The 21,115-nt window shown below is 62.7% G+C and overlaps 6 pseudogenes; all 6 read left to right on the top strand.

Annotated features, from left to right (window-relative positions):
• Positions 1-1,048: 1,048 nt before the first annotated feature.
• LOC143159952 (inositol 1,4,5-trisphosphate receptor-interacting protein-like 1) lies at positions 1,049-2,386 on the top strand (annotated as a pseudogene).
• Positions 2,387-4,633: 2,247 nt separating this feature from the next.
• LOC143159951 (inositol 1,4,5-trisphosphate receptor-interacting protein-like 1) lies at positions 4,634-5,971 on the top strand (annotated as a pseudogene).
• A 2,248-nt stretch (positions 5,972-8,219) lies between these two features.
• On the top strand, positions 8,220-9,557 carry LOC143159950 (inositol 1,4,5-trisphosphate receptor-interacting protein-like 1; annotated as a pseudogene).
• Positions 9,558-11,805: 2,248 nt separating this feature from the next.
• On the top strand, positions 11,806-13,143 carry LOC143159948 (inositol 1,4,5-trisphosphate receptor-interacting protein-like 1; annotated as a pseudogene).
• A 2,247-nt stretch (positions 13,144-15,390) lies between these two features.
• On the top strand, positions 15,391-16,728 carry LOC143159947 (inositol 1,4,5-trisphosphate receptor-interacting protein-like 1; annotated as a pseudogene).
• A 2,247-nt stretch (positions 16,729-18,975) lies between these two features.
• LOC143159946 (inositol 1,4,5-trisphosphate receptor-interacting protein-like 1) lies at positions 18,976-20,313 on the top strand (annotated as a pseudogene).
• The last annotated feature ends 802 nt before the right edge of the window (positions 20,314-21,115 follow it).

Here is a 21,115-nt window from a genome sequence, read left to right as displayed (position 1 = left end):
GAATTCCTTTGGGCGGCCTGCCCGCCAGGAACCCTGCAGGGCTAAGTCCTGCCCCGGCAGAAGGAACCCAAGAGGAGAAGAGGGAGGAGGAGTTTTGCCTCTGCCCAAGGGCTCGTAGCTCTTCTTTTCAAGACAACTCGGAGTCAGACCACCTGGCCCAGAAAACTTTGCACCTCTCTACGTAAGTCAGGGACATCCACCTACAGTCCCCATTTTCATTTCATTTACGGTTTTGGGGGGCGTCTGCCCGCTTTGTCAAGCGAGGCCCTGGGAGCTCACTCCTGCCGGGCGGGTTTGTACTTGGTGCGATGGCCAGGACCTGCTGAGCCGGGCGGTGGGGACGAAGGCTGGGGCCTGCCGGCTGGGCGACGCTGCGCTGGTGGCTGTGACAGCACAGGGGACAGGTCACAATGGGAGCTGTCCCCAGGGACATCCTCAGGCAGCCCCGCTGCTGTTTGACTCGGGCGATCGGTGAGTGCAGCATGCAGGGGGAAGGCTGGGCTGGATGGGGGACGGGGCAGGTGGCCAAGGCGGGTTTCTAACCCAGAACGAGAGCCGAGCCCCTCAGGGCAGGGCACGGTACCGCCCTGGGGGCTGGGGGCAGAGGTGCTCGGGGCTCCCAGTGGTGGCAGGTGCCCAGAGAGGCTTTGGGGATGGGCCGGGTGCCCGCGGCTCCGTGGGACGCTGTTGGGTGGCAGGGATGGGGCCTCGGGAGACTCTACTCGGGTGTCCCTTGCCCTTTCACGGGGCACAGCCCAGCCAGGGGCTGGCCATCAGGGCCGCTTGGGCAGGGTGGGCCCCATGCTGTCTCCAGCCGGGGCCTGCGGCCCCTTCCAGCCTGTCGACGCCCAAACGCTTTCCTGGGACAGCCTCTGAGGGTGCTCCCATCCATGCAGTGCTCACAAACCCTGCCCTTGCTCCCTCCCGCCTCCCTCACCCCCTCTCCTACCACCCCCAGCTCCAGGAGGCTCCTGCCCCGCTCCCCCAGCCCCGTGCTCCCTCCCACCCAGCCCTGCTCAGCCCCATTTTCTCCCACCTCCTCCAGGCCATGGCTGCCGCAATCGCCCTCGTCCTGGCTGCGCTGGCCCTCCAGCACGGGCTGAAGCACAATCGCCAGACAGATGTGGCCACGGCTGAGCGGATGCAGCAGCGTCAGGAGTATCTGCATCAGGAGATGACTCGGCTGCTGCAGGAGATTGAGCGGAGCAGGCGCGCGGAGGAAGCCACGCTCCTTTCTGTGTTGCAGCAGTGGCCGTTTTGGACCGCTGCAGCAGCCCTGGTCCTGCTCGCCGAGGCCTGCTGGCTGGCCGGGAAAACGAAGCTTGCCTCTGACAGCTGCAGCGAGCAGGACAGCTCCAGCAGCGAGGAGGAGGACGACGAGGAGGAGGAAGACCTCAATCGTGCACGCAATGGTGTCAGGTCTTTGGCTGTGTCCAGCCCATCGCCAATGCAGGGCCTGCCCGACGCGTGCAAGGTGCTGAAGGAGCTGGTGGGTGACCTCCTTGGTGTCTGCCGAGTGCTTTGCAAGAGGACTTTCATGCCGCAGATGCACCCGGCCATTGGGATGGACGGCACCTATGAAGCCTGGAGCGTCCACGAGAACAGCATCGCCTACTGCCTGCTCGTGTTCCTGCGGCCACCCCCCGGGCACTCTTTCAGCCTGGAGCTGGACACCACGGGGCAGCTGCCAGCAAGGCACTCCAGCACCCGTGTGGTGCTGGAGTGCATGTGCTCGAGGGAGCAGCTGCTGGGGGATACGTTGTGCTTTCTCCACCACCCCGACGACAAGCTGCTGAGGGATCGGAGCTCGTACCTCCTACGCACCCTCTGCACACGCTCCTACTTAGACGTGGAGAAAATCGCCTGCTGGGTCCGACTGTTGGTGAGATCAGCCTGGCTGCTTTTGCCTCAGTCGCACCACTGCCAGCTAACGGTGCTGCCCGCCTCCCGGTCCTGCAGGTTCCAGCTGACAGGCACCTCCAAGGTGAGCATCTGCACGGAGATGATTTTTGCAGTGCAGCAAGGCAGCTCCGGCGCCTACCTGAGCCTTGAGTAGGCAGAGGCCAGCTTTACCAGCAGCACACCATGGCCGGAGAGCTGCGCTGTTGTCGAGATGCCGCCTTCCAGTCTCACGGCGAGGCACACCCAGCAGGACAATTTCCACCTCATGCAGCTCCGCACCCATATCCTGGTGGTCACAGGCTTTTCCACCCATGCCTGTGACCCTGAGGACCTACTTTCCTCTCACACTGGCGGGGCCCGGGGAGCAATTTCAGACACCGGGACAGAGAATCTGCTCATCCCGGAGACTGCCTGGGGAGTCCGCGCCGCAGATCTGAGCACACTAGGCATGGAGACGACACCGCTCAAGAGGAGCTCAGCATAAGCAGAGCTCGGGGAATCTCCCCCGGTCCAGATGAAGATGCCGTTGCAACTGAGGCTCCTGCTACCACCTGTAACAGGATGGGACCACCCACCCTGTTGGACAGAGTTGATCCCCTCTGGGACCTATACGCGATACAAAGATGACAATAAATTAGCTTCTTTTAAGCAACCCTCTGTCTGTGAGTGTCTGTGCAACGCGTTGTTGGGGAATGCGGGCAGGTAGCAGGTTGCTGCCTGCTCAGGCGCAGTGGAAGCGGGGCGGCATTTTGAGGTGAGTAAGTAGTACCAAAAGAGAATGCTTCCCCTGACCCCGTTTTCCTTTCTTTTCCAGTTTTCTGCTCTGCTTCCATTTTAAGGGGAAGATGCCTCTGTGCGTGTATGCCGGATGGGAGGGAGCGCGGGCAAGGGAGCCAGAGCCTTCCCAGTAGTGACCACTGGCAGGACAAGAACCAATGGGCACCAAGGAAAAAAGCATGAAATTCCATCTGAACACAAGAAAGCACGTCCAGACTCTGAGGGTGCTCCGACACTCACACAGGCTGCCCAGGGAGGTTGTGGAGCCTCCAGCCTTCGAAAGTCATCCGGACACGCTCCTGGGCAGCCTGCTCCAGCTGGCTGTGCTCCAGCAGGGGGGCTGCACCGGGTGAACCTGGGGCAAACCAACCCCTGGGAGCCCGACAGCATTGCCCCGGGGCGACCCCTGGGGAGGTGGACATCACGGTCTCCAAGCGGTGAGCCCTCTGCACCGGGAACAAGCACCACGAGTCTGGAGCGGGGCTCTGGATGGACGCTCTGCTTGCTGCACCGGTGGGAGGCTTGGGCACGAGCCCGTGCAGAGCAGCAGCTTGAGAGCTGGGGGCACAGTTAGGCCAGGCGCAGGAGGCAGGAGTGTCCTGCAGCACCAGGCACTTCCCCTCCCGCACCCCCTCATCACCATTCGGAAACGGAGCCTTTTTGGGAACACTGCTCTCTCACCAGCACAGCAAGAGCAGAGACCCTGCCGCGGAGAGGCCCCATCCCGCCACAGGGATAGACACCATCACCCCCCCCCCCCATCAGTGCCACGAAGGCACCAACGGCACCGTCATGTCTACAAGCACAAAGGCCAGCACCGAGGGAGCCGACCCATCTCACAGGGTGGCCGAGCAGGAGTAAACCATCCACGGGCCACGTCACCTTCTCTCACACGAGCACACTTTGAATTCCTTTGGGCGGCCTGCCCGCCAGGAAACCCTGCAGGGCTAAGTCCTGCCCCGGCAGAAGGAACCCAAGAGGAGAAGAGGGAGGAGGAGTTTTGCCTCTGCCCAAGGGCTCGTAGCTCTTCTTTTCAAGACAACTCGGAGTCAGACCACCTGGCCCAGAAAACTTTGCACCTCTCTACGTAAGTCAGGGACATCCACCTACAGTCCCCATTTTCATTTCATTTACGGTTTTGGGGGGCGTCTGCCCGCTTTGTCAAGCGAGGCCCTGGGAGCTCACTCCTGCCGGGCGGGTTTGTACTTGGTGCGATGGCCAGGACCTGCTGAGCCGGGCGGTGGGGACGAAGGCTGGGGCCTGCCGGCTGGGCGACGCTGCGCTGGTGGCTGTGACAGCACAGGGGACAGGTCACAATGGGAGCTGTCCCCAGGGACATCCTCAGGCAGCCCCGCTGCTGTTTGACTCGGGCGATCGGTGAGTGCAGCATGCAGGGGGAAGGCTGGGCTGGATGGGGGACGGGGCAGGTGGCCAAGGCGGGTTTCTAACCCAGAACGAGAGCCGAGCCCCTCAGGGCAGGGCACGGTACCGCCCTGGGGGCTGGGGGCAGAGGTGCTCGGGGCTCCCAGTGGTGGCAGGTGCCCAGAGAGGCTTTGGGGATGGGCCGGGTGCCCGCGGCTCCGTGGGACGCTGTTGGGTGGCAGGGATGGGGCCTCGGGAGACTCTACTCGGGTGTCCCTTGCCCTTTCACGGGGCACAGCCCAGCCAGGGGCTGGCCATCAGGGCCGCTTGGGCAGGGTGGGCCCCATGCTGTCTCCAGCCGGGGCCTGCGGCCCCTTCCAGCCTGTCGACGCCCAAACGCTTTCCTGGGACAGCCTCTGAGGGTGCTCCCATCCATGCAGTGCTCACAAACCCTGCCCTTGCTCCCTCCCGCCTCCCTCACCCCCTCTCCTACCACCCCCAGCTCCAGGAGGCTCCTGCCCCGCTCCCCCAGCCCCGTGCTCCCTCCCACCCAGCCCTGCTCAGCCCCATTTTCTCCCACCTCCTCCAGGCCATGGCTGCCGCAATCGCCCTCGTCCTGGCTGCGCTGGCCCTCCAGCACGGGCTGAAGCACAATCGCCAGACAGATGTGGCCACGGCTGAGCGGATGCAGCAGCGTCAGGAGTATCTGCATCAGGAGATGACTCGGCTGCTGCAGGAGATTGAGCGGAGCAGGCGCGCGGAGGAAGCCACGCTCCTTTCTGTGTTGCAGCAGTGGCCGTTTTGGACCGCTGCAGCAGCCCTGGTCCTGCTCGCCGAGGCCTGCTGGCTGGCCGGGAAAACGAAGCTTGCCTCTGACAGCTGCAGCGAGCAGGACAGCTCCAGCAGCGAGGAGGAGGACGACGAGGAGGAGGAAGACCTCAATCGTGCACGCAATGGTGTCAGGTCTTTGGCTGTGTCCAGCCCATCGCCAATGCAGGGCCTGCCCGACGCGTGCAAGGTGCTGAAGGAGCTGGTGGGTGACCTCCTTGGTGTCTGCCGAGTGCTTTGCAAGAGGACTTTCATGCCGCAGATGCACCCGGCCATTGGGATGGACGGCACCTATGAAGCCTGGAGCGTCCACGAGAACAGCATCGCCTACTGCCTGCTCGTGTTCCTGCGGCCACCCCCCGGGCACTCTTTCAGCCTGGAGCTGGACACCACGGGGCAGCTGCCAGCAAGGCACTCCAGCACCCGTGTGGTGCTGGAGTGCATGTGCTCGAGGGAGCAGCTGCTGGGGGATACGTTGTGCTTTCTCCACCACCCCGACGACAAGCTGCTGAGGGATCGGAGCTCGTACCTCCTACGCACCCTCTGCACACGCTCCTACTTAGACGTGGAGAAAATCGCCTGCTGGGTCCGACTGTTGGTGAGATCAGCCTGGCTGCTTTTGCCTCAGTCGCACCACTGCCAGCTAACGGTGCTGCCCGCCTCCCGGTCCTGCAGGTTCCAGCTGACAGGCACCTCCAAGGTGAGCATCTGCACGGAGATGATTTTTGCAGTGCAGCAAGGCAGCTCCGGCGCCTACCTGAGCCTTGAGTAGGCAGAGGCCAGCTTTACCAGCAGCACACCATGGCCGGAGAGCTGCGCTGTTGTCGAGATGCCGCCTTCCAGTCTCACGGCGAGGCACACCCAGCAGGACAATTTCCACCTCATGCAGCTCCGCACCCATATCCTGGTGGTCACAGGCTTTTCCACCCATGCCTGTGACCCTGAGGACCTACTTTCCTCTCACACTGGCGGGGCCCGGGGAGCAATTTCAGACACCGGGACAGAGAATCTGCTCATCCCGGAGACTGCCTGGGGAGTCCGCGCCGCAGATCTGAGCACACTAGGCATGGAGACGACGCCGCTCAAGAGGAGCTCAGCATAAGCAGAGCTCGGGGAATCTCCCCCGGTCCAGATGAAGATGCCGTTGCAACTGAGGCTCCTGCTACCACCTGTAACAGGATGGGACCACCCACCCTGTTGGACAGAGTTGATCCCCTCTGGGACCTATACGCGATACAAAGATGACAATAAATTAGCTTCTTTTAAGCAACCCTCTGTCTGTGAGTGTCTGTGCAACGCGTTGTTGGGGAATGCGGGCAGGTAGCAGGTTGCTGCCTGCTCAGGCGCAGTGGAAGCGGGGCGGCATTTTGAGGTGAGTAAGTAGTACCAAAAGAGAATGCTTCCCCTGACCCCGTTTTCCTTTCTTTTCCAGTTTTCTGCTCTGCTTCCATTTTAAGGGGAAGATGCCTCTGTGCGTGTATGCCGGATGGGAGGGAGCGCGGGCAAGGGAGCCAGAGCCTTCCCAGTAGTGACCACTGGCAGGACAAGAACCAATGGGCACCAAGGAAAAAAGCATGAAATTCCATCTGAACACAAGAAAGCACGTCCAGACTCTGAGGGTGCTCCGACACTCACACAGGCTGCCCAGGGAGGTTGTGGAGCCTCCAGCCTTCGAAAGTCATCCGGACACGCTCCTGGGCAGCCTGCTCCAGCTGGCTGTGCTCCAGCAGGGGGGCTGCACCGGGTGAACCTGGGGCAAACCAACCCCTGGGAGCCCGACAGCATTGCCCCGGGGCGACCCCTGGGGAGGTGGACATCACGGTCTCCAAGCGGTGAGCCCTCTGCACCGGGAACAAGCACCACGAGTCTGGAGCGGGGCTCTGGATGGACGCTCTGCTTGCTGCACCGGTGGGAGGCTTGGGCACGAGCCCGTGCAGAGCAGCAGCTTGAGAGCTGGGGGCACAGTTAGGCCAGGCGCAGGAGGCAGGAGTGTCCTGCAGCACCAGGCACTTCCCCTCCCGCACCCCCTCATCACCATTCGGAAACGGAGCCTTTTTGGGAACACTGCTCTCTCACCAGCACAGCAAGAGCAGAGACCCTGCCGCGGAGAGGCCCCATCCCGCCACAGGGATAGACACCATCACCCCCCCCCCCCCATCAGTGCCACGAAGGCACCAACGGCACCGTCATGTCTACAAGCACAAAGGCCAGCACCGAGGGAGCCGACCCATCTCACAGGGTGGCCGAGCAGGAGTAAACCATCCACGGGCCACGTCACCTTCTCTCACACGAGCACACTTTGAATTCCTTTGGGCGGCCTGCCCGCCAGGAAACCCTGCAGGGCTAAGTCCTGCCCCGGCAGAAGGAACCCAAGAGGAGAAGAGGGAGGAGGAGTTTTGCCTCTGCCCAAGGGCTCGTAGCTCTTCTTTTCAAGACAACTCGGAGTCAGACCACCTGGCCCAGAAAACTTTGCACCTCTCTACGTAAGTCAGGGACATCCACCTACAGTCCCCATTTTCATTTCATTTACGGTTTTGGGGGGCGTCTGCCCGCTTTGTCAAGCGAGGCCCTGGGAGCTCACTCCTGCCGGGCGGGTTTGTACTTGGTGCGATGGCCAGGACCTGCTGAGCCGGGCGGTGGGGACGAAGGCTGGGGCCTGCCGGCTGGGCGACGCTGCGCTGGTGGCTGTGACAGCACAGGGGACAGGTCACAATGGGAGCTGTCCCCAGGGACATCCTCAGGCAGCCCCGCTGCTGTTTGACTCGGGCGATCGGTGAGTGCAGCATGCAGGGGGAAGGCTGGGCTGGATGGGGGACGGGGCAGGTGGCCAAGGCGGGTTTCTAACCCAGAACGAGAGCCGAGCCCCTCAGGGCAGGGCACGGTACCGCCCTGGGGGCTGGGGGCAGAGGTGCTCGGGGCTCCCAGTGGTGGCAGGTGCCCAGAGAGGCTTTGGGGATGGGCCGGGTGCCCGCGGCTCCGTGGGACGCTGTTGGGTGGCAGGGATGGGGCCTCGGGAGACTCTACTCGGGTGTCCCTTGCCCTTTCACGGGGCACAGCCCAGCCAGGGGCTGGCCATCAGGGCCGCTTGGGCAGGGTGGGCCCCATGCTGTCTCCAGCCGGGGCCTGCGGCCCCTTCCAGCCTGTCGACGCCCAAACGCTTTCCTGGGACAGCCTCTGAGGGTGCTCCCATCCATGCAGTGCTCACAAACCCTGCCCTTGCTCCCTCCCGCCTCCCTCACCCCCTCTCCTACCACCCCCAGCTCCAGGAGGCTCCTGCCCCGCTCCCCCAGCCCCGTGCTCCCTCCCACCCAGCCCTGCTCAGCCCCATTTTCTCCCACCTCCTCCAGGCCATGGCTGCCGCAATCGCCCTCGTCCTGGCTGCGCTGGCCCTCCAGCACGGGCTGAAGCACAATCGCCAGACAGATGTGGCCACGGCTGAGCGGATGCAGCAGCGTCAGGAGTATCTGCATCAGGAGATGACTCGGCTGCTGCAGGAGATTGAGCGGAGCAGGCGCGCGGAGGAAGCCACGCTCCTTTCTGTGTTGCAGCAGTGGCCGTTTTGGACCGCTGCAGCAGCCCTGGTCCTGCTCGCCGAGGCCTGCTGGCTGGCCGGGAAAACGAAGCTTGCCTCTGACAGCTGCAGCGAGCAGGACAGCTCCAGCAGCGAGGAGGAGGACGACGAGGAGGAGGAAGACCTCAATCGTGCACGCAATGGTGTCAGGTCTTTGGCTGTGTCCAGCCCATCGCCAATGCAGGGCCTGCCCGACGCGTGCAAGGTGCTGAAGGAGCTGGTGGGTGACCTCCTTGGTGTCTGCCGAGTGCTTTGCAAGAGGACTTTCATGCCGCAGATGCACCCGGCCATTGGGATGGACGGCACCTATGAAGCCTGGAGCGTCCACGAGAACAGCATCGCCTACTGCCTGCTCGTGTTCCTGCGGCCACCCCCCGGGCACTCTTTCAGCCTGGAGCTGGACACCACGGGGCAGCTGCCAGCAAGGCACTCCAGCACCCGTGTGGTGCTGGAGTGCATGTGCTCGAGGGAGCAGCTGCTGGGGGATACGTTGTGCTTTCTCCACCACCCCGACGACAAGCTGCTGAGGGATCGGAGCTCGTACCTCCTACGCACCCTCTGCACACGCTCCTACTTAGACGTGGAGAAAATCGCCTGCTGGGTCCGACTGTTGGTGAGATCAGCCTGGCTGCTTTTGCCTCAGTCGCACCACTGCCAGCTAACGGTGCTGCCCGCCTCCCGGTCCTGCAGGTTCCAGCTGACAGGCACCTCCAAGGTGAGCATCTGCACGGAGATGATTTTTGCAGTGCAGCAAGGCAGCTCCGGCGCCTACCTGAGCCTTGAGTAGGCAGAGGCCAGCTTTACCAGCAGCACACCATGGCCGGAGAGCTGCGCTGTTGTCGAGATGCCGCCTTCCAGTCTCACGGCGAGGCACACCCAGCAGGACAATTTCCACCTCATGCAGCTCCGCACCCATATCCTGGTGGTCACAGGCTTTTCCACCCATGCCTGTGACCCTGAGGACCTACTTTCCTCTCACACTGGCGGGGCCCGGGGAGCAATTTCAGACACCGGGACAGAGAATCTGCTCATCCCGGAGACTGCCTGGGGAGTCCGCGCCGCAGATCTGAGCACACTAGGCATGGAGACGACACCGCTCAAGAGGAGCTCAGCATAAGCAGAGCTCGGGGAATCTCCCCCGGTCCAGATGAAGATGCCGTTGCAACTGAGGCTCCTGCTACCACCTGTAACAGGATGGGACCACCCACCCTGTTGGACAGAGTTGATCCCCTCTGGGACCTATACGCGATACAAAGATGACAATAAATTAGCTTCTTTTAAGCAACCCTCTGTCTGTGAGTGTCTGTGCAACGCGTTGTTGGGGAATGCGGGCAGGTAGCAGGTTGCTGCCTGCTCAGGCGCAGTGGAAGCGGGGCGGCATTTTGAGGTGAGTAAGTAGTACCAAAAGAGAATGCTTCCCCTGACCCCGTTTTCCTTTCTTTTCCAGTTTTCTGCTCTGCTTCCATTTTAAGGGGAAGATGCCTCTGTGCGTGTATGCCGGATGGGAGGGAGCGCGGGCAAGGGAGCCAGAGCCTTCCCAGTAGTGACCACTGGCAGGACAAGAACCAATGGGCACCAAGGAAAAAAGCATGAAATTCCATCTGAACACAAGAAAGCACGTCCAGACTCTGAGGGTGCTCCGACACTCACACAGGCTGCCCAGGGAGGTTGTGGAGCCTCCAGCCTTCGAAAGTCATCCGGACACGCTCCTGGGCAGCCTGCTCCAGCTGGCTGTGCTCCAGCAGGGGGGCTGCACCGGGTGAACCTGGGGCAAACCAACCCCTGGGAGCCCGACAGCATTGCCCCGGGGCGACCCCTGGGGAGGTGGACATCACGGTCTCCAAGCGGTGAGCCCTCTGCACCGGGAACAAGCACCACGAGTCTGGAGCGGGGCTCTGGATGGACGCTCTGCTTGCTGCACCGGTGGGAGGCTTGGGCACGAGCCCGTGCAGAGCAGCAGCTTGAGAGCTGGGGGCACAGTTAGGCCAGGCGCAGGAGGCAGGAGTGTCCTGCAGCACCAGGCACTTCCCCTCCCGCACCCCCTCATCACCATTCGGAAACGGAGCCTTTTTGGGAACACTGCTCTCTCACCAGCACAGCAAGAGCAGAGACCCTGCCGCGGAGAGGCCCCATCCCGCCACAGGGATAGACACCATCACCCCCCCCCCCCCATCAGTGCCACGAAGGCACCAACGGCACCGTCATGTCTACAAGCACAAAGGCCAGCACCGAGGGAGCCGACCCATCTCACAGGGTGGCCGAGCAGGAGTAAACCATCCACGGGCCACGTCACCTTCTCTCACACGAGCACACTTTGAATTCCTTTGGGCGGCCTGCCCGCCAGGAAACCCTGCAGGGCTAAGTCCTGCCCCGGCAGAAGGAACCCAAGAGGAGAAGAGGGAGGAGGAGTTTTGCCTCTGCCCAAGGGCTCGTAGCTCTTCTTTTCAAGACAACTCGGAGTCAGACCACCTGGCCCAGAAAACTTTGCACCTCTCTACGTAAGTCAGGGACATCCACCTACAGTCCCCATTTTCATTTCATTTACGGTTTTGGGGGGCGTCTGCCCGCTTTGTCAAGCGAGGCCCTGGGAGCTCACTCCTGCCGGGCGGGTTTGTACTTGGTGCGATGGCCAGGACCTGCTGAGCCGGGCGGTGGGGACGAAGGCTGGGGCCTGCCGGCTGGGCGACGCTGCGCTGGTGGCTGTGACAGCACAGGGGACAGGTCACAATGGGAGCTGTCCCCAGGGACATCCTCAGGCAGCCCCGCTGCTGTTTGACTCGGGCGATCGGTGAGTGCAGCATGCAGGGGGAAGGCTGGGCTGGATGGGGGACGGGGCAGGTGGCCAAGGCGGGTTTCTAACCCAGAACGAGAGCCGAGCCCCTCAGGGCAGGGCACGGTACCGCCCTGGGGGCTGGGGGCAGAGGTGCTCGGGGCTCCCAGTGGTGGCAGGTGCCCAGAGAGGCTTTGGGGATGGGCCGGGTGCCCGCGGCTCCGTGGGACGCTGTTGGGTGGCAGGGATGGGGCCTCGGGAGACTCTACTCGGGTGTCCCTTGCCCTTTCACGGGGCACAGCCCAGCCAGGGGCTGGCCATCAGGGCCGCTTGGGCAGGGTGGGCCCCATGCTGTCTCCAGCCGGGGCCTGCGGCCCCTTCCAGCCTGTCGACGCCCAAACGCTTTCCTGGGACAGCCTCTGAGGGTGCTCCCATCCATGCAGTGCTCACAAACCCTGCCCTTGCTCCCTCCCGCCTCCCTCACCCCCTCTCCTACCACCCCCAGCTCCAGGAGGCTCCTGCCCCGCTCCCCCAGCCCCGTGCTCCCTCCCACCCAGCCCTGCTCAGCCCCATTTTCTCCCACCTCCTCCAGGCCATGGCTGCCGCAATCGCCCTCGTCCTGGCTGCGCTGGCCCTCCAGCACGGGCTGAAGCACAATCGCCAGACAGATGTGGCCACGGCTGAGCGGATGCAGCAGCGTCAGGAGTATCTGCATCAGGAGATGACTCGGCTGCTGCAGGAGATTGAGCGGAGCAGGCGCGCGGAGGAAGCCACGCTCCTTTCTGTGTTGCAGCAGTGGCCGTTTTGGACCGCTGCAGCAGCCCTGGTCCTGCTCGCCGAGGCCTGCTGGCTGGCCGGGAAAACGAAGCTTGCCTCTGACAGCTGCAGCGAGCAGGACAGCTCCAGCAGCGAGGAGGAGGACGACGAGGAGGAGGAAGACCTCAATCGTGCACGCAATGGTGTCAGGTCTTTGGCTGTGTCCAGCCCATCGCCAATGCAGGGCCTGCCCGACGCGTGCAAGGTGCTGAAGGAGCTGGTGGGTGACCTCCTTGGTGTCTGCCGAGTGCTTTGCAAGAGGACTTTCATGCCGCAGATGCACCCGGCCATTGGGATGGACGGCACCTATGAAGCCTGGAGCGTCCACGAGAACAGCATCGCCTACTGCCTGCTCGTGTTCCTGCGGCCACCCCCCGGGCACTCTTTCAGCCTGGAGCTGGACACCACGGGGCAGCTGCCAGCAAGGCACTCCAGCACCCGTGTGGTGCTGGAGTGCATGTGCTCGAGGGAGCAGCTGCTGGGGGATACGTTGTGCTTTCTCCACCACCCCGACGACAAGCTGCTGAGGGATCGGAGCTCGTACCTCCTACGCACCCTCTGCACACGCTCCTACTTAGACGTGGAGAAAATCGCCTGCTGGGTCCGACTGTTGGTGAGATCAGCCTGGCTGCTTTTGCCTCAGTCGCACCACTGCCAGCTAACGGTGCTGCCCGCCTCCCGGTCCTGCAGGTTCCAGCTGACAGGCACCTCCAAGGTGAGCATCTGCACGGAGATGATTTTTGCAGTGCAGCAAGGCAGCTCCGGCGCCTACCTGAGCCTTGAGTAGGCAGAGGCCAGCTTTACCAGCAGCACACCATGGCCGGAGAGCTGCGCTGTTGTCGAGATGCCGCCTTCCAGTCTCACGGCGAGGCACACCCAGCAGGACAATTTCCACCTCATGCAGCTCCGCACCCATATCCTGGTGGTCACAGGCTTTTCCACCCATGCCTGTGACCCTGAGGACCTACTTTCCTCTCACACTGGCGGGGCCCGGGGAGCAATTTCAGACACCGGGACAGAGAATCTGCTCATCCCGGAGACTGCCTGGGGAGTCCGCGCCGCAGATCTGAGCACACTAGGCATGGAGACGACACCGCTCAAGAGGAGCTCAGCATAAGCAGAGCTCGGGGAATCTCCCCCGGTCCAGATGAAGATGCCGTTGCAACTGAGGCTCCTGCTACCACCTGTAACAGGATGGGACCACCCACCCTGTTGGACAGAGTTGATCCCCTCTGGGACCTATACGCGATACAAAGATGACAATAAATTAGCTTCTTTTAAGCAACCCTCTGTCTGTGAGTGTCTGTGCAACGCGTTGTTGGGGAATGCGGGCAGGTAGCAGGTTGCTGCCTGCTCAGGCGCAGTGGAAGCGGGGCGGCATTTTGAGGTGAGTAAGTAGTACCAAAAGAGAATGCTTCCCCTGACCCCGTTTTCCTTTCTTTTCCAGTTTTCTGCTCTGCTTCCATTTTAAGGGGAAGATGCCTCTGTGCGTGTATGCCGGATGGGAGGGAGCGCGGGCAAGGGAGCCAGAGCCTTCCCAGTAGTGACCACTGGCAGGACAAGAACCAATGGGCACCAAGGAAAAAAGCATGAAATTCCATCTGAACACAAGAAAGCACGTCCAGACTCTGAGGGTGCTCCGACACTCACACAGGCTGCCCAGGGAGGTTGTGGAGCCTCCAGCCTTCGAAAGTCATCCGGACACGCTCCTGGGCAGCCTGCTCCAGCTGGCTGTGCTCCAGCAGGGGGGCTGCACCGGGTGAACCTGGGGCAAACCAACCCCTGGGAGCCCGACAGCATTGCCCCGGGGCGACCCCTGGGGAGGTGGACATCACGGTCTCCAAGCGGTGAGCCCTCTGCACCGGGAACAAGCACCACGAGTCTGGAGCGGGGCTCTGGATGGACGCTCTGCTTGCTGCACCGGTGGGAGGCTTGGGCACGAGCCCGTGCAGAGCAGCAGCTTGAGAGCTGGGGGCACAGTTAGGCCAGGCGCAGGAGGCAGGAGTGTCCTGCAGCACCAGGCACTTCCCCTCCCGCACCCCCTCATCACCATTCGGAAACGGAGCCTTTTTGGGAACACTGCTCTCTCACCAGCACAGCAAGAGCAGAGACCCTGCCGCGGAGAGGCCCCATCCCGCCACAGGGATAGACACCATCACCCCCCCCCCCCATCAGTGCCACGAAGGCACCAACGGCACCGTCATGTCTACAAGCACAAAGGCCAGCACCGAGGGAGCCGACCCATCTCACAGGGTGGCCGAGCAGGAGTAAACCATCCACGGGCCACGTCACCTTCTCTCACACGAGCACACTTTGAATTCCTTTGGGCGGCCTGCCCGCCAGGAAACCCTGCAGGGCTAAGTCCTGCCCCGGCAGAAGGAACCCAAGAGGAGAAGAGGGAGGAGGAGTTTTGCCTCTGCCCAAGGGCTCGTAGCTCTTCTTTTCAAGACAACTCGGAGTCAGACCACCTGGCCCAGAAAACTTTGCACCTCTCTACGTAAGTCAGGGACATCCACCTACAGTCCCCATTTTCATTTCATTTACGGTTTTGGGGGGCGTCTGCCCGCTTTGTCAAGCGAGGCCCTGGGAGCTCACTCCTGCCGGGCGGGTTTGTACTTGGTGCGATGGCCAGGACCTGCTGAGCCGGGCGGTGGGGACGAAGGCTGGGGCCTGCCGGCTGGGCGACGCTGCGCTGGTGGCTGTGACAGCACAGGGGACAGGTCACAATGGGAGCTGTCCCCAGGGACATCCTCAGGCAGCCCCGCTGCTGTTTGACTCGGGCGATCGGTGAGTGCAGCATGCAGGGGGAAGGCTGGGCTGGATGGGGGACGGGGCAGGTGGCCAAGGCGGGTTTCTAACCCAGAACGAGAGCCGAGCCCCTCAGGGCAGGGCACGGTACCGCCCTGGGGGCTGGGGGCAGAGGTGCTCGGGGCTCCCAGTGGTGGCAGGTGCCCAGAGAGGCTTTGGGGATGGGCCGGGTGCCCGCGGCTCCGTGGGACGCTGTTGGGTGGCAGGGATGGGGCCTCGGGAGACTCTACTCGGGTGTCCCTTGCCCTTTCACGGGGCACAGCCCAGCCAGGGGCTGGCCATCAGGGCCGCTTGGGCAGGGTGGGCCCCATGCTGTCTCCAGCCGGGGCCTGCGGCCCCTTCCAGCCTGTCGACGCCCAAACGCTTTCCTGGGACAGCCTCTGAGGGTGCTCCCATCCATGCAGTGCTCACAAACCCTGCCCTTGCTCCCTCCCGCCTCCCTCACCCCCTCTCCTACCACCCCCAGCTCCAGGAGGCTCCTGCCCCGCTCCCCCAGCCCCGTGCTCCCTCCCACCCAGCCCTGCTCAGCCCCATTTTCTCCCACCTCCTCCAGGCCATGGCTGCCGCAATCGCCCTCGTCCTGGCTGCGCTGGCCCTCCAGCACGGGCTGAAGCACAATCGCCAGACAGATGTGGCCACGGCTGAGCGGATGCAGCAGCGTCAGGAGTATCTGCATCAGGAGATGACTCGGCTGCTGCAGGAGATTGAGCGGAGCAGGCGCGCGGAGGAAGCCACGCTCCTTTCTGTGTTGCAGCAGTGGCCGTTTTGGACCGCTGCAGCAGCCCTGGTCCTGCTCGCCGAGGCCTGCTGGCTGGCCGGGAAAACGAAGCTTGCCTCTGACAGCTGCAGCGAGCAGGACAGCTCCAGCAGCGAGGAGGAGGACGACGAGGAGGAGGAAGACCTCAATCGTGCACGCAATGGTGTCAGGTCTTTGGCTGTGTCCAGCCCATCGCCAATGCAGGGCCTGCCCGACGCGTGCAAGGTGCTGAAGGAGCTGGTGGGTGACCTCCTTGGTGTCTGCCGAGTGCTTTGCAAGAGGACTTTCATGCCGCAGATGCACCCGGCCATTGGGATGGACGGCACCTATGAAGCCTGGAGCGTCCACGAGAACAGCATCGCCTACTGCCTGCTCGTGTTCCTGCGGCCACCCCCCGGGCACTCTTTCAGCCTGGAGCTGGACACCACGGGGCAGCTGCCAGCAAGGCACTCCAGCACCCGTGTGGTGCTGGAGTGCATGTGCTCGAGGGAGCAGCTGCTGGGGGATACGTTGTGCTTTCTCCACCACCCCGACGACAAGCTGCTGAGGGATCGGAGCTCGTACCTCCTACGCACCCTCTGCACACGCTCCTACTTAGACGTGGAGAAAATCGCCTGCTGGGTCCGACTGTTGGTGAGATCAGCCTGGCTGCTTTTGCCTCAGTCGCACCACTGCCAGCTAACGGTGCTGCCCGCCTCCCGGTCCTGCAGGTTCCAGCTGACAGGCACCTCCAAGGTGAGCATCTGCACGGAGATGATTTTTGCAGTGCAGCAAGGCAGCTCCGGCGCCTACCTGAGCCTTGAGTAGGCAGAGGCCAGCTTTACCAGCAGCACACCATGGCCGGAGAGCTGCGCTGTTGTCGAGATGCCGCCTTCCAGTCTCACGGCGAGGCACACCCAGCAGGACAATTTCCACCTCATGCAGCTCCGCACCCATATCCTGGTGGTCACAGGCTTTTCCACCCATGCCTGTGACCCTGAGGACCTACTTTCCTCTCACACTGGCGGGGCCCGGGGAGCAATTTCAGACACCGGGACAGAGAATCTGCTCATCCCGGAGACTGCCTGGGGAGTCCGCGCCGCAGATCTGAGCACACTAGGCATGGAGACGACACCGCTCAAGAGGAGCTCAGCATAAGCAGAGCTCGGGGAATCTCCCCCGGTCCAGATGAAGATGCCGTTGCAACTGAGGCTCCTGCTACCACCTGTAACAGGATGGGACCACCCACCCTGTTGGACAGAGTTGATCCCCTCTGGGACCTATACGCGATACAAAGATGACAATAAATTAGCTTCTTTTAAGCAACCCTCTGTCTGTGAGTGTCTGTGCAACGCGTTGTTGGGGAATGCGGGCAGGTAGCAGGTTGCTGCCTGCTCAGGCGCAGTGGAAGCGGGGCGGCATTTTGAGGTGAGTAAGTAGTACCAAAAGAGAATGCTTCCCCTGACCCCGTTTTCCTTTCTTTTCCAGTTTTCTGCTCTGCTTCCATTTTAAGGGGAAGATGCCTCTGTGCGTGTATGCCGGATGGGAGGGAGCGCGGGCAAGGGAGCCAGAGCCTTCCCAGTAGTGACCACTGGCAGGACAAGAACCAATGGGCACCAAGGAAAAAAGCATGAAATTCCATCTGAACACAAGAAAGCACGTCCAGACTCTGAGGGTGCTCCGACACTCACACAGGCTGCCCAGGGAGGTTGTGGAGCCTCCAGCCTTCGAAAGTCATCCGGACACGCTCCTGGGCAGCCTGCTCCAGCTGGCTGTGCTCCAGCAGGGGGGCTGCACCGGGTGAACCTGGGGCAAACCAACCCCTGGGAGCCCGACAGCATTGCCCCGGGGCGACCCCTGGGGAGGTGGACATCACGGTCTCCAAGCGGTGAGCCCTCTGCACCGGGAACAAGCACCACGAGTCTGGAGCGGGGCTCTGGATGGACGCTCTGCTTGCTGCACCGGTGGGAGGCTTGGGCACGAGCCCGTGCAGAGCAGCAGCTTGAGAGCTGGGGGCACAGTTAGGCCAGGCGCAGGAGGCAGGAGTGTCCTGCAGCACCAGGCACTTCCCCTCCCGCACCCCCTCATCACCATTCGGAAACGGAGCCTTTTTGGGAACACTGCTCTCTCACCAGCACAGCAAGAGCAGAGACCCTGCCGCGGAGAGGCCCCATCCCGCCACAGGGATAGACACCATCACCCCCCCCCCCCATCAGTGCCACGAAGGCACCAACGGCACCGTCATGTCTACAAGCACAAAGGCCAGCACCGAGGGAGCCGACCCATCTCACAGGGTGGCCGAGCAGGAGTAAACCATCCACGGGCCACGTCACCTTCTCTCACACGAGCACACTTTGAATTCCTTTGGGCGGCCTGCCCGCCAGGAAACCCTGCAGGGCTAAGTCCTGCCCCGGCAGAAGGAACCCAAGAGGAGAAGAGGGAGGAGGAGTTTTGCCTCTGCCCAAGGGCTCGTAGCTCTTCTTTTCAAGACAACTCGGAGTCAGACCACCTGGCCCAGAAAACTTTGCACCTCTCTACGTAAGTCAGGGACATCCACCTACAGTCCCCATTTTCATTTCATTTACGGTTTTGGGGGGCGTCTGCCCGCTTTGTCAAGCGAGGCCCTGGGAGCTCACTCCTGCCGGGCGGGTTTGTACTTGGTGCGATGGCCAGGACCTGCTGAGCCGGGCGGTGGGGACGAAGGCTGGGGCCTGCCGGCTGGGCGACGCTGCGCTGGTGGCTGTGACAGCACAGGGGACAGGTCACAATGGGAGCTGTCCCCAGGGACATCCTCAGGCAGCCCCGCTGCTGTTTGACTCGGGCGATCGGTGAGTGCAGCATGCAGGGGGAAGGCTGGGCTGGATGGGGGACGGGGCAGGTGGCCAAGGCGGGTTTCTAACCCAGAACGAGAGCCGAGCCCCTCAGGGCAGGGCACGGTACCGCCCTGGGGGCTGGGGGCAGAGGTGCTCGGGGCTCCCAGTGGTGGCAGGTGCCCAGAGAGGCTTTGGGGATGGGCCGGGTGCCCGCGGCTCCGTGGGACGCTGTTGGGTGGCAGGGATGGGGCCTCGGGAGACTCTACTCGGGTGTCCCTTGCCCTTTCACGGGGCACAGCCCAGCCAGGGGCTGGCCATCAGGGCCGCTTGGGCAGGGTGGGCCCCATGCTGTCTCCAGCCGGGGCCTGCGGCCCCTTCCAGCCTGTCGACGCCCAAACGCTTTCCTGGGACAGCCTCTGAGGGTGCTCCCATCCATGCAGTGCTCACAAACCCTGCCCTTGCTCCCTCCCGCCTCCCTCACCCCCTCTCCTACCACCCCCAGCTCCAGGAGGCTCCTGCCCCGCTCCCCCAGCCCCGTGCTCCCTCCCACCCAGCCCTGCTCAGCCCCATTTTCTCCCACCTCCTCCAGGCCATGGCTGCCGCAATCGCCCTCGTCCTGGCTGCGCTGGCCCTCCAGCACGGGCTGAAGCACAATCGCCAGACAGATGTGGCCACGGCTGAGCGGATGCAGCAGCGTCAGGAGTATCTGCATCAGGAGATGACTCGGCTGCTGCAGGAGATTGAGCGGAGCAGGCGCGCGGAGGAAGCCACGCTCCTTTCTGTGTTGCAGCAGTGGCCGTTTTGGACCGCTGCAGCAGCCCTGGTCCTGCTCGCCGAGGCCTGCTGGCTGGCCGGGAAAACGAAGCTTGCCTCTGACAGCTGCAGCGAGCAGGACAGCTCCAGCAGCGAGGAGGAGGACGACGAGGAGGAGGAAGACCTCAATCGTGCACGCAATGGTGTCAGGTCTTTGGCTGTGTCCAGCCCATCGCCAATGCAGGGCCTGCCCGACGCGTGCAAGGTGCTGAAGGAGCTGGTGGGTGACCTCCTTGGTGTCTGCCGAGTGCTTTGCAAGAGGACTTTCATGCCGCAGATGCACCCGGCCATTGGGATGGACGGCACCTATGAAGCCTGGAGCGTCCACGAGAACAGCATCGCCTACTGCCTGCTCGTGTTCCTGCGGCCACCCCCCGGGCACTCTTTCAGCCTGGAGCTGGACACCACGGGGCAGCTGCCAGCAAGGCACTCCAGCACCCGTGTGGTGCTGGAGTGCATGTGCTCGAGGGAGCAGCTGCTGGGGGATACGTTGTGCTTTCTCCACCACCCCGACGACAAGCTGCTGAGGGATCGGAGCTCGTACCTCCTACGCACCCTCTGCACACGCTCCTACTTAGACGTGGAGAAAATCGCCTGCTGGGTCCGACTGTTGGTGAGATCAGCCTGGCTGCTTTTGCCTCAGTCGCACCACTGCCAGCTAACGGTGCTGCCCGCCTCCCGGTCCTGCAGGTTCCAGCTGACAGGCACCTCCAAGGTGAGCATCTGCACGGAGATGATTTTTGCAGTACAGCAAGGCAGCTCCGGCGCCTACCTGAGCCTTGAGTAGGCAGAGGCCAGCTTTACCAGCAGCACACCATGGCCGGAGAGCTGCGCTGTTGTCGAGATGCCGCCTTCCAGTCTCACGGCGAGGCACACCCAGCAGGACAATTTCCACCTCATGCAGCTCCGCACCCATATCCTGGTGGTCACAGGCTTTTCCACCCATGCCTGTGACCCTGAGGACCTACTTTCCTCTCACACTGGCGGGGCCCGGGGAGCAATTTCAGACACCGGGACAGAGAATCTGCTCATCCCGGAGACTGCCTGGGGAGTCTGTGCCGCAGATCTGAGCACACTAGGCATGGAGACGACACCGCTCAAGAGGAGCTCAGCATAAGCAGAGCTCGGGGAATCTCCCCCGGTCCAGATGAAGATGCCGTTGCAACTGAGGCTCCTGCTACCACCTGTAACAGGATGGGACCACCCACCCTGTTGGACAGAGTTGATCCCCTCTGGGACCTATACGCGATACAAAGATGACAATAAATTAGCTTCTTTTAAGCAACCCTCTGTCTGTGAGTGTCTGTGCAACGCGTTGTTGGGGAATGCGGGCAGGTAGCAGGTTGCTGCCTGCTCAGGCGCAGTGGAAGCGGGGCGGCATTTTGAGGTGAGTAAGTAGTACCAAAAGAGAATGCTTCCCCTGACCCCGTTTTCCTTTCTTTTCCAGTTTTCTGCTCTGCTTCCATTTTAAGGGGAAGATGCCTCTGTGCGTGTATGCCGGATGGGAGGGAGCGCGGGCAAGGGAGCCAGAGCCTTCCCAGTAGTGACCACTGGCAGGACAAGAACCAATGGGCACCAAGGAAAAAAGCATGAAATTCCATCTGAACACAAGAAAGCACGTCCAGACTCTGAGGGTGCTCCGACACTCACACAGGCTGCCCAGGGAGGTTGTGGAGCCTCCAGCCTTCGAAAGTCATCCGGACACGCTCCTGGGCAGCCTGCTCCAGCTGGCTGTGCTCCAGCAGGGGGGCTGCACCGGGTGAACCTGGGGCAAACCAACCCCTGGGAGCCCGACAGCATTGCCCCGGGGCGACCCCTGGGGAGGTGGACATCACGGTCTCCAAGCGGTGAGCCCTCTGCACCGGGAACAAGCACCACGAGTCTGGAGCGGGGCTCTGGATGGACGCTCTGCTTGCTGC

The sequence above is a fragment of the Aptenodytes patagonicus genome, chromosome 4 (genome assembly GCF_965638725.1).
Source record: "Aptenodytes patagonicus chromosome 4, bAptPat1.pri.cur, whole genome shotgun sequence".
In the NCBI taxonomy this organism is placed as follows: Eukaryota; Metazoa; Chordata; class Aves; order Sphenisciformes; family Spheniscidae; genus Aptenodytes; species Aptenodytes patagonicus.
This window is presented reverse-complemented; position numbering and strand designations above follow the sequence as displayed.